Source organism: Cervus elaphus, chromosome X, assembly GCF_910594005.1.
Source record: "Cervus elaphus chromosome X, mCerEla1.1, whole genome shotgun sequence".
NCBI lineage: Eukaryota > Metazoa > Chordata > Mammalia > Artiodactyla > Cervidae > Cervus > Cervus elaphus.
This window is the reverse complement of record NC_057848.1, coordinates 127,355,916-127,368,715: the sequence shown is the minus strand read 5'-3', so window position 1 is coordinate 127,368,715 and position 12,800 is coordinate 127,355,916. Positions and strand designations below refer to the sequence as shown.

Here is a 12,800-nt window from a genome sequence, read left to right as displayed (position 1 = left end):
ATAACAGATACAGACTCACAGGCACAGAAAAGCAATTCATGGTTACCAAAAGGGAAAATGGTGTGTGCATGGGGTGTGGGGAGGCAGTTCAGAAGTAAGGGGAAAAAAAGAAAAGATCACAACTAGAAATATAAAAATTATTAAAGGCAAAATCTCATTTGTAAATGTAGTAGATCAGTCACATATAAATCTGGTAGGAAGATTAAAAGACAAAAGTATTGAAGTCATCTATATACATAATCTGGAGAAAGAAATGGCAACCCACTCCAGTATTCTTGCCTGGAAAATTCTATGGACAGAGGAGAATGGTGGGCTACAGTCCACAGGGTCACAAGAGTCAGACGTGACTTAGTGACTAAACAGTATATATAATAATTAGTTGAGGGATGCACAAAACAAAAAACATGTAAAATATGATTTCAAAAACAGAAAACATAAGGGGGAGTAAAAGTGCAGAGTTGTTAGAGTGCATTTTAACTTAAAAAATAAACTCTGCCATGTATATTTTTACTTGTTATGCATGAACCCCATTGTAACTACAAATCATAAAGTGACAATAGATACACAAAAACCAGAAAGAGAGGAACACAAGCAAGACATAAAGAAAAGTATTAAAGAAATGTAAATCAAAAAGACAATTAAGTATCACCTCACACCAGTCAGAATGGCCATTATTAAAATGTCTACAAATAATAGATACTGGATAGGGTGTGAAGAAAAAGGAACCCTCCTACACTCTTGTGGGGAGCATAAATTTGTGCATCCACTATGGCGAACAGTAAGGTGGTTCCTTAAAAAACTAAAAATATAGCTACCTTAAGATCCTAGAATCCCATTCCTGGGCATATATCCAGATAAAACCATAATTCAAAAAGATACATGCACTCCAGCAGCATTATTTACAATAGCCATTACATAAAAACAACCTAAATATTTATCAACAGATGAATGGATAAAGAGAATGTATATGCACATGGAATATTACTCAGCCATAAAAAAGAATGAAATAATGCCATTTGATACAACATGGATAGACCTAGAGATCATCATACAGAATAAAGTCACACAAAGACAAATGTTATATGATATCTCATATGTGGAATCTAAATGACACAAGTGAATGTATTTATAAAATAGAAATAGATTCAAAGACATAGAAAAAAGCTTAATGTTATCAAAGGAGATAACAGCGGGGAGATAAGTTGGGAGTTTTGAATATGTATACAAATACACACTGCCATATATAAAATAGGACCTACTGTGTAGCTCCCCCAAGACGGACAGGTCAAAATGTGGTCCACTGGAGAAGAGAATGGCAAACCACTTCAGTATTCTTGCCTTGATAACAGCATGAATAGTATGAAAAGGCAAAAAGATATGACCCTGAAAGATGAACTCCCCAGGTCGGTGGGTGCCCAATATGCTACTGGAGATCAGAGGAGAAATAACTCCAGAAAGAATGAAGAGACAGAACCAAAGCAAAACCAACACCCAGTTGTGGATGTGACTGGTGATGGAACCAAGGTCTGATGCTGTAAAGAGCAATATTGCATAGGAACCTGGAATGTTAGGTCCATGAATCAAGGCAAATTGGAAGTGGTCGAACAGGAGATGGCAAGAGTGAAGGTCAATATTTTAGGAATCAGTGAACTAAAATGGACTGGAATGGGTGAACTTAACTCAGATGACCATTATGTCTACTACTGTGTGCAAGGATCCCTTAGAAGAAATGGAGTAGCCATCATAGTAAACAGAAGAGTCCTAAATGCAGTACTTGGATGCAATCTCAAAAACAGCAAAATGATCTGTTAGTTTCCAAGGCAAACCATTCAGTATTACAGTAATCCAAGCCTATGCCCTGACCAATAATGCTGAAGAAGCTGAAGTTGAACGGTTCTATGAAGATCCACAAGACCTTATAAAACTAACACCCAAAAAAGATGTCCTTTTCATTATAAGGGACTGGAATGCAAAAGTTGGAAGTCAAGAAACACCTGGAGTAACAGGCAAATTTGGCTTTGGAGTACAAAATGAAGCAGGGCAACGACTAATAGAGTTTTGTCAAGAGAATTCACTGGTCATAGCAAACACCTTCTTCCAACAACACAAGAGAAGACTCTACACATGGACATCACCAGATGGTCAACACTGAAACCAGATTGATTATATTCTTTGGAGTCAAAAGTGCAAAAAAAAAAAAAAAACAAGTCAGTCAGCAAAAATAAGACTGGGAGCTGACTGTGGCTCAGATTACTAAATCCTTATTGCCAAATTGAGATTGAATTGAAGGAAGTGGGGAAAACCACTAGACCATTCAGGTATGACCTAAATCAAATTCCTTATGATTATACAGTGGACATGAGGAATAGATTCAAAGGACTAGAACTGATAGCCTGAGTGCCTAATGAACTATGGACAGAGGTTCCTGACACTGTACAGGAGACAGGGGTCAAGACCATCCCCAAGAAAAAGAAATGCAAAAAAGCAAAATGGCTCTCTGAGGAAGCCTTACAAATAGCTGTGAAAAGAAGAGAAGAGAAAGCAAAGGAGAAAAGGAAAGATATTCCCATTTGAGTACAGAGTTCCAAAGAATAGCAAAGAGAGATAAGAAAGCCTTCTTCAGTGATCAGTGCAAAGAAATAGAGGAAAACAATAGAATAGGAAAGACTAGACATTTCTTCAAGAAAACTAGAGATACCAAGGGAACATTTCATGCAAAGATGGGCTCAATAAAGGACAGAAATTGTATGTACTTAACAGAAGCAGAAGATATTAAGAAGAGGTAACAAGAATACACAGAAATATACAAAAAATAAAAGATCTTCACAACTCAGATAATCATGATGGTGTGATCACTCACCTAGAGCCAGACATCCTGGAATGCGAAGTCAAGTGGGCCCTAGGAAGCATCTCTACGAATAAAGCCAGTGGAAGTGATGGAATTCCAGTTGAGCTATTTCAAATACTAAAAGATGATGCTGTGAAAGTGCTGCACTCAATATGCCAGCACATTTGGAAAACTCAGCAGTGACCATAGGACTGGAAAATGTCAGTTTTCATTCCAATCCCAAGGGAAGACAATGCCAAAGATTGTGCAAGCTACCACAAAATTGCACTCATCTCACACGCTAGTAAAGTAACGCTCAAAATTCTCCCAACCAGGCTTCATCAACATGTGAGCCATGAACTTCCAGATGTACAATCTGGTTTTGGAAAAGGCAGAGGAACCAGAGATCAAATTGCCAACATCCGCTGGATCATCTAAAAAGCAGGAGAGTTCCAGAAAAACATCTATTTCTGCTTTATTGTCTATGTCAAAGCCTTTGACTATATGGATCACCACAAACTGTGGAAAATTTTGAAAGAGATGGGAATACCAGACCACCTGACCTGCTTCTTGAGAAATCTGTATGCAGGTCAAGAAACAACAATTAGAACTGGACATGGAACAACAGACAGATTCCCAATAGGAAAAGATGTACATCAAGGCTGTATACTATCACCCTGCTTATTTATCTTAAATGCAAAGTACATCATGAGAAACGCTGGGCTGGTTGAAGCACAAACTAGAATCAAGATTGCCGGGAGAAATATCGATAATCGTAGATATGCAGATGACAGCACCCTTATGGCAGAAAGTGAAGAAGAACTAAAGAGCCTCTTGATGAAAGTGAAAGAGGAGAGTGAAAAAGTTGGGTTAAAGCTCAATATTCAGGAAATTACGAACATGGCATCTGGTCCCACCACTTCATGGCAAATAGATGGAAAACTGAAAATAGTGGCAGATTTTACTTTGGGGGGCTCCAAAATCACTGCAGATGGTGACTGCAGCCATGAAATTAAAAGACACTTGCTAGTTGGAAGAAAAGTTATGACCAACCTACACAGTTTATTAAAAAACAGAGACATTCCTTTGCCAACAAAGGTCCATCTAGTCAAGGCTATGGTTTTTCCAGTAGTCATATATGGATGTGAGAGTTGGACTATAAAGAAAGCTGAGCATAGAAGAATTGATGCTTTTGAACTGTGTTATTGGAAAAGACTCTTTAGAGTCCCTTGGACTGCAAGGAGATCCAACCAGTCCATCCTAAAGAAAATCAGTCCTGAATATTCATTGGAAGGACTGATGTTGGAGCTCCAATACTTTGCCCACCTGAGCGAAGAACTGACTCATTTGAAAAGACCCTGATGCTGGGAAAGATTGAAGGCAGGAGAAGTCGATGACAGAGGATGAGATGGTTGGATGGCATCATCGACTCAATGGACATGAGCTTGAATAAACCCCGGGAGTTGTTGATGGACAGGGAGGCTTAATGTGCTGCAGTCCATGGAGTCGCAAAGAGTCGGACATGACTGAGCAACTGAACTGAGCTGAACTGTGTAGCTTAGGGAACTATACTCAATATCTTATAATAACCTATATTGGAATCTGAAAAGGAATATGTATATATATATATATATATATATATATATATATGCGCATATATATATATAGAGAGAGAGTACATTATATATTATGTTCTCATATATATGAATCTCTTTGCTGTACCCTTGAAACTAACAGATTTTAAATTAACTATACTTTGTTAACAAAGAAAATTTTCAAACCACAAACAAAGAAACTAAAAGAAAATGAATAGAGAACAACAAAAATAACCAATAAAGATTTAAGAAAATTGCATAAGTATCCCCTATCAATAATTAAATATAAATGGACTAAATGCTTCATACAAAAGGCATAGAAAGGCTGAATAAGTTAAACATAGACCCATAGATAAGCTACCTACAAGAGACTCACCACATCTAATGGCATACACAGACTGAAAGTGAGGGAATGCAGAAAGCTATCACATGCATGTATAAATGAAAATAAAGAAATCTGGGGTCCTCTTGGTGGGAATGAAAATTTGTGCAAGAAAACATTATGGTTTATTGAAAAAATAAAGGCTAGAACTACCATCCAGCAATTTCACTTCTGAATATATACTCAAAGAAACACCTATTCAAAAAAAATTATGTGAGGAATTCCCTGGTGGTTCAGTGGTTGAGACTCCAAACTTCCAGTGCAAGGGGCATGGGCTCAATCCCTGGTCAAGGAATTGGGATCCCACATTCCAAGTGGTATAGCCAAAAATTAAAATTTAAATATTTTTTAAAAAATTGAAAGCTCATACTCCTATGTTCATTGCAGCATTATTTACAACAGCCATGATATAGAAGTAACCTGCATGTCCGTAAATAGATGAATAAAGAGATGCTGCATGTGTGCGTATATGTGTATATGTATGTGTATACATGCAAATATACATATTTATATATATATATATGTATACACATTCATGTGTATAAATACACATGTGTATAAATAAAATACAACATAAAAATAAAATATAAGTAAATAAAAACATAAAGAATACTTTTTTGAAAAAACCTGGAGACTTACTACCTGACTTTAACACTTACTATAAAGCTTCAGTAAGGAATATAGTGAAAGTAAATCAATGGTGAAAGTAAATCAATAGGATAGATTAAAGAGTACAGAAACAGACCCTCCTATTGATTTTTTCTATAAAGATGCAAAGTATATTTAAGGAAAAAAAGAAAAAAAACCTCAACACAAGTTGCTGAAATAATTGAACATCTATATGCAAAACAAAACAAAAAACTAAAGAAAAGAACCCTGACTCTTTTGGTTATACCATAAATGAAAATGTAAATTCTAAAACCATAAGACTTCAGGAAGGAGAAATCTTTTGATAAAATCTTTGGGCTAAGGAAAGATTTCTAAGTAGTACCAGCAAAAGCTCAACTATAAAAGAAAAACTGATAAACTGAGCTTTGTTAAACTTAAGAACTTCTGCTCTTCAAAAGACACTATGATGAGAATGAAAAGACAAGCCACAGATTGACTGAAAATATTCACAAATAAATTATGAAGAACTTAGGCATGAAATATATAAGGAATTATCACAACTTAATCATAAAGGGAATATCAGTTAATGAATATTGGGTTTCTTCTTGAAATCTTTTTGAAATTAGACAGTGGTAATGGTTGCCCAGCTATGTAATATATACTAAAATTCACTGAATTTTATACTTTAAATGGATGAATTGTATGGTGTGTGAATGATTTCTCAATAAACTGTTCCTTAAAAGCTCTGTAATTCCATATTTATTTCACATTCATTTCCCTGGTGGTTCAGATGGTAAAGAATCTGCCTGCAATGCAGAAGAATCAGATTCGATCTCTGGGTTTTGAAGATCCCCTGGAGAAAGGAATGCTAGCCACTCCAGTATTCTTGCCTGGAAAATTCCGTGGACAGAGGAGCCTGGTGGACTGCAGCCAAAGGGGTCGCGAAGAGTCAGACACGACTGAATGACTAACACTGTCACTTTCACTTTTTTAGTATATATAGCAGTATTTTCTTATTGCTAATAAATCATCATTTAAAAAACTATGAAACTAAATGTTGGATATAGTTCACATGTAAGAATGTTTTGTCATGTCAAATGTAAATAAATATAAATTTTTATAATATATAAATGTTAAATACATTTATCAGCCTGATATAAACCATTGGCATATACTTTCAATGAAAATATAGTACTGTTCAGCATGAGGGATATATGCAATGTTTTATAATAACTGTAAATGGTAAATAATTATTAAAATTTATAAAAATGAAAATGAAATCAAAACAAGACAAAGTGAAAAGAATGTTTAAATGTAATTAAACTAAAAATGACTGAGTTACTTGCAGGATTTGGGAATTTTAAGTGAAATAATGTGCAAGGTTGTCTGACAGAGTGCTTTCTACTTGTAAATGCTGAATTTTCTTTAAAAGAATTAAATATATTACTATCCAAGTATAAAATGAATATTTTGTCAATTAGAGAAAAGTTAATTATAAATGAAGGCAAAGTAGTATTTAAATTTTTTAGAATGTACTACCTTAAGAAAAAAGCTAGATGTTTCTGAGTTGAGTGTAGTTTTACATTTTTATAAAATTGTTTATTTTGTCCACCAGCAAAAATAAGTTCTTTCAGATTATATACTGATTGTGTAGTAGGAAGGGTATATTTCTAAGTGAACTCCAATTATTTCAAACTGTGCCCTTTATCCTAACACTTACGAATATCTTTTGGAGTGTATCTATTTTTAGGCACAAACCAAATGTTGCTTTGCTCATGTACTTTCCATTTTGGTTTTTTGAGGATCTTTGGTTTGCTTTCATTATTATTATTATTATCATTTGATTTCATCATGTATAAATTGAGATGGTATTACAGAGCTCCCATTTTCTATAGTAATAGTTTTAGATTTATAGTTCCCCCCACCACTGGTTTGTAAAATCTTTGAACTAAAGTATGATCTATTCTTGACTTAAAAAAATAATTTTTAAAAAGGGTAAAATATATGAAAAGACACTTTACCATAAAAGAAATAGCAGTTTCAAATAAGCAAAGGAATAGATGTTCAATATCATTAATCATTAGAGAAATTCAAGTTAAAACCACAATGAAATATTACTACATATCAATTAGAATGATTTTTTTTTTAAAGAAAACCTAACCATGCAAATTACACTCATTTCACATGCTACCAAAGTAATGCTCAAAATCCTTCAAGCTAGACTTCAACACTATGTGAACTGGCACATATGTTGAATTTAGAAAATGAAGAGGAACTAGAGATCAAATTTGCCAACATTCGTTGGATCATAGAAAAGGAAAAGAATTTCAGAAAACAAACTAGTTCTGCTTCATTGACTATGCTAAAGCCTTTTACTGTGTGGATCACAACAAACTGTGGAAAATTCTTAAAGAGATGGAAATACCAGATCACCTTACCTACCTCCTGAGAAATCTGTATGCAGATCAAGATGCAACAGTCAGAACCAGAGATGAAACAATGGACTGGTTCCAAATTGAGGAAGGAGTACGTCAAGGATGTACATTGTCACTCTGCTTATTTAACTTATATGTAGAGAGCATTATGCGAAGTATCAGGCTGGTGAACCACAAGCTGAAATCCAGATTTCCTGGAGAAATATCAATAACCTCAGATATGCAGATGACACCACCCTAATGGCAGAAAGCAAAGAAGAACTGAAGTGCCTCTTGATGAAGGTGAAAGAAGGGAGTGAAAAATCTGGCTTAAAACTCAACATTCAAAAAACTAAGATCATGGCATCTGGTCCCATCACTTCATGACAGATAGATGGGGAAAAAACTTATGTAATGGGGAAAATAATATTTACCTTTTTAAATTTAATATGTTGGATCTAAAACTCAAGTGAAAAATATTTGGAATTTTAGTGTTTTATTTTTATTCACTTTTTAACTTCTTTTTGTCATTGAGTCTATGAAAATATATTTTCTGAAAATTTAAATTATTTTCTCTAATGTTTTGCATATTAAAGAAAGCTATAGCCTGAGAGCCTCTTTAAGTGCTAAGTAACAATTGATATTTTGACATTCTTGGAAAGTGATATGTGTTTGATAAGAGGTGGTGATTATATCATCAGAACAGTTTACTTTTAGCACGTCAACAATATTTATGCTCAGTCTTTGAATCCTATTGCTTGACTTTTGGACTTAAGAGATTTGAGGCACTGAAATATCCAGTCCATTTGTTACACTCACATGGCCAAACTCAAAGTCTTCCAATTGGATCATATATATATATTTTTAGGAGAAAACATAATTACTACTTATTCATGCAAGTTGGGCTCCAAAATTGTGCATATTTCATCTTTGTGTTTTGTTTAGCAATATTTGTGTAAGAACATATAACAAACTGCACAAATATAATTCCAGATTAAGAAAAAACACAAAAGTAAGTCAATCACTGGACTACTTAACAGTCTCTTATTAGAGAGGTCTGTTTGGCTCTTACTGGCTTAACCTAAATTAATGGTTTACTATATATGGACTGTCTATTACAGTGATATGTTCCTCAATATATGTTGATATCTATCTATCTATCTATCTATCTATCTATATGTATGTATATAGGACTTCCCCAATGGTAAATAATCCATCTGCAATGCAGGAGACATATGAGACATGGGTTCAACCCCTGGGTTGGAAAGATCCCTGGGAGAAGGCCATGGCAACCCACTCTAGTATTCTTGCTTGGAGAATCTCATGGACAGAGCAGCCTGGTGGGCTGCAATCCATAGGGTTGCAAAGAGTCAAACATGACTGAAGCAACTGAGCACACGTGCATATGTAAAAATATATATTTGAGCAAAGGAAAGGTTTTTTTTCCCCCATCAAGGGAAAAAAATTGGTTTCTGACTCATCAGCTGTACAAAGGGAAATGATTCTTCTTTCCAAATGGTTAAGAAATAGGAGACAAGTCTACAATTTGACTGCTTTTTCTGATAGAGACTTATTTCTTTTTGTGGGGGTCATCTGTTCTAATATGTAGCCCTTTAGCTTACTCATGGAACTTGGAAAATTCTTGTGATTCTATTGTTTATGTATTTATTCTTTGCTATTGTTTGATCATGTTTATTTTGATTTGATTTTCTTTTTGTCTCCCTCCCAATGCCTCTCTCTCTCTCTTCAGTCAGACCATTGTGAAGATTAGATTTCTGGAAAGCTAGCAAAGACTGACATGCTTTCTGAACCTTCTTTACCACCTTCTGTACTCTGGAGAGATTTCACTCTGAGGGGGATATGTAGTTAATCGTCACCAGTTGTGCTTCTTAGCCCACTACAAGGAATTAGCTTAAATAGCCAAGTTGCAATATACTACTGCTTCTTTTAAGGACCTTGAGTTTCACAGATGGCACTTGGAAGTATGCTTTATATCTTGTTCATCCTGGGCACACAGGAAAGTAGACGAGTAACAGCTCCTCTAAGACACATATCCACATTTGCACTTTTGTGTGAATAACGATTACTTGTGTCTCAAAACATTGCTTCCTATCTCAGTTGCCTAAAAGATGACAGTCACTTCAAGGATCTAGCTACTATTCAGTGATGAAGAGAAACAGAAAAGCTTGGAATGTGGGGAAAATGCTTTCTTCCTTGGGGATTTTGTGAGCTATTTAGCAGATATTTTTGGGGCATCTATTGCCCACAATATGGGGCAATAGATAGGGGACTTAGAGATGAATAAAAATCACCCTGTCTTCAGGAAATAGCATAGGAGAATGAAAGCTTCTAAGTGTCCTTCTAGATTCCAGAGGCAGACTGTGAGCTTTTTTTTTTTTTTTTGGCTACCCACAAGTGTAGTATTATTAAATCTCTAAATCATTAAAACTGTAAAATCAGAAGGGGCAAATGTGGGTAAACAAGGTTGATCCTTTCATCATCATAACTGTGGCAACAAGGAGCTACACCTAACAACATATTTGCTGGTATGGCCAGCTCAAACACCAGCAACTCACGAGAATATATATATATATATATATTTTTTTTCCCACAAATAGGTGATATCAGGTTACCGCCTGCAGTAACCCTAAGATCCTGAAAATACACACAAGAGTTAGCAATCCAAAAACAGTGTCTCACTCTTGAACATATTTCATATCTTATGAAGTTTTGGGGCCTATTTGAATAAATCTACAATGCATGCCATTTTCTTGAAATTCATATATGCCCAAATTAAATGTTAAATATATTCTCTAATGGTTTGTGGTTAAATATTATTACCAGTTTCTCATATCTTGACTTTAAATTGATTTTGTTTTTACCTATTAGATGCCTGAGTCAATGACTAACGACTTCATGACTATTCATACAGTAACCAAAATTTCCAAGACATTCTAAATTTCAAAGCTTATTTCCTAGTAGCCTTCCAAACCATGACAGTGTCCCAGGAAGTCTCAGTTTTTCAAATCAAAGTTACATCTCCTGGATTGCATCTGGCACCTAGAAGTAACACAAAAACATCATTTATCACATTTTATGGCCTGAATTGGAGTTTGAAAAATATAGTCACACACACACACTGCTCATATTCAGGAGATGGGAAAATACCCAAAGTTAGGAAGTGAGAATAATGATAAGAATATCCACAAAACTTTGTCAGACCATACTTGGCTCCTGGTTTAATGATCTAACTCTTAGATGGGAAACATGTTTTGAACTACTTAAAATTGTTTTGTTGTTTTAGTTGCTAAGTCGTATCTGACTCTTTGTGACTCCATGGACTGTAGCCCACCAGGCTCCTCTGTCCCTGGGATTTACTAGGCAAGAATACTGAAATGGGTTGCCATTTCCCTCTCCAGGAGATCTTCCCTACCCAGGAATAGAAGCCATGTCTACTGCAGTGGCAGGTGGATTCTTTACTGCTGAGTCACCAGGGGAGCCCCTACTTGAAATTAGAAAGTGGTGGCTCAGATGGTAAGGAATCTGTCTGTAATTCAGGAGACCTGGGTTTGAACCCTGGGTTGGGAAGATCCCCTAGAGAAAGGAATGGCTACCCACTCCAGTATTCTTGCCTGGAGAATTCCATGGACAGAGGAGCCTGGCAAGCTATAGTCCATGGGGTTGCAAAGAGTCAGACATGACTAAGCAACTAAAACTTTCACTTCACATTAAATTTGCTATTAGTGTAATGATTTGGCATTTAAAATTTTCCAAAAAGATTATTTATTCATTTCTTTTGAGGTGAGGTAGAAGGAAATAGGTAGAAGTTTCAAAACTAGCCTTATCCAAGTGTTTTTTCTTATTTTTGTCAACTTTATAAATTGCATCTGTGTCTTTGTGCTAATTGGACTGTGAGCCAACTGAAAGATAGGAAAGCTCTTCAAGGTAGAAATTTGATATACGTCGAGTCATTAGGAAATTAATGTTTATTCTAAATTGTGATCCTCTAAGATTTATTATCTTATTTTGTTTTCTGGGGATTAATAACAAGAGGATATAGTCATACCTAACCTGCAAATTGTACATAGGATCTATCTGGAAACATTCTGTTATTCAATGAAAAGTCTAGATAAAGTAGCTTTTTTTTAAATCAATATTCAGCTCTGATTTTCCTTTTTAAATATATGTGTGTGCACATGTGTGTATATAATTCAGCTACTTTTTTTTTTTTAAAGATTGAGCTTTATCCACAGTCATGAGATAAGTTCTGTAGACCTGTGTTAAATTCCGAGTGTCGATATATATGAGAGTAAAAGAGTGCTATACCTCAGAGTAGCACAATTATTGAAAAGAACTATAAACCTTTGAGATCCAAATCTCTTGCTGCTCTGACTATAGTACTGAAATTTAAAAGGGTAAAATGTGCTTCAGAGGATAACTTATTGAGTTCCCAGCATAGATTTGCCTTCTGCTCATGCAAGTCTATTGGAATCTCCCTTTCCTAAGGCTTTGAACTCGACATTCCTGCCTCAACAACAGAGGATAAAAGCCATGGTGTAATGGATAAGCCACACAAGTAAGAAATACAGATGTGGACTACATGCTTCCAAAGAAGAATTGAGCTTGCTGAGAATCTGTGTCAGATATTGTAAATGTCTAAGATGTTAAGAGGTGAGTACTTTGGTGCTTATTGTTGTTGGGGTGAGTGTATGTGTGTGTGTGTTGGAAAAAATATAGTGAGAATATTATCATGCTCTGTATAAGAAGCTGAAATGAATTTTATAAGAAAGTTAACCTTTCGGAAATGTTGAGCCATCAAAACAATAGTGAAAACTTGAAGAACACAGCTAAAAGGATTATCTTCTTAGCTTGAAGAAAGTAGACTTTTGCAATAGGAAATCACCATAGGAGGGAGCAAGAGGAGAGAGTGAGAGTAAGGCAGTTAGTCAGTCAGTTCAGTCGCTCAGCCATGT

General features: G+C 35.3%; 1 protein-coding gene across 2 annotated transcripts in view; it reads left to right on the top strand.

The window, feature by feature from the left end:
• Positions 1-12,800, top strand: part of ZC3H12B (zinc finger CCCH-type containing 12B) — a 580,099-nt gene that overhangs the window by 432,855 nt on the left and 134,444 nt on the right. For both annotated transcript variants that reach the window (XM_043895043.1, XM_043895044.1), the window contains one exon: positions 12,334-12,498. The gene's annotated coding sequence lies outside the window, so the exon portion shown is untranslated. The remainder of the gene's footprint in view (positions 1-12,333; positions 12,499-12,800) is intronic.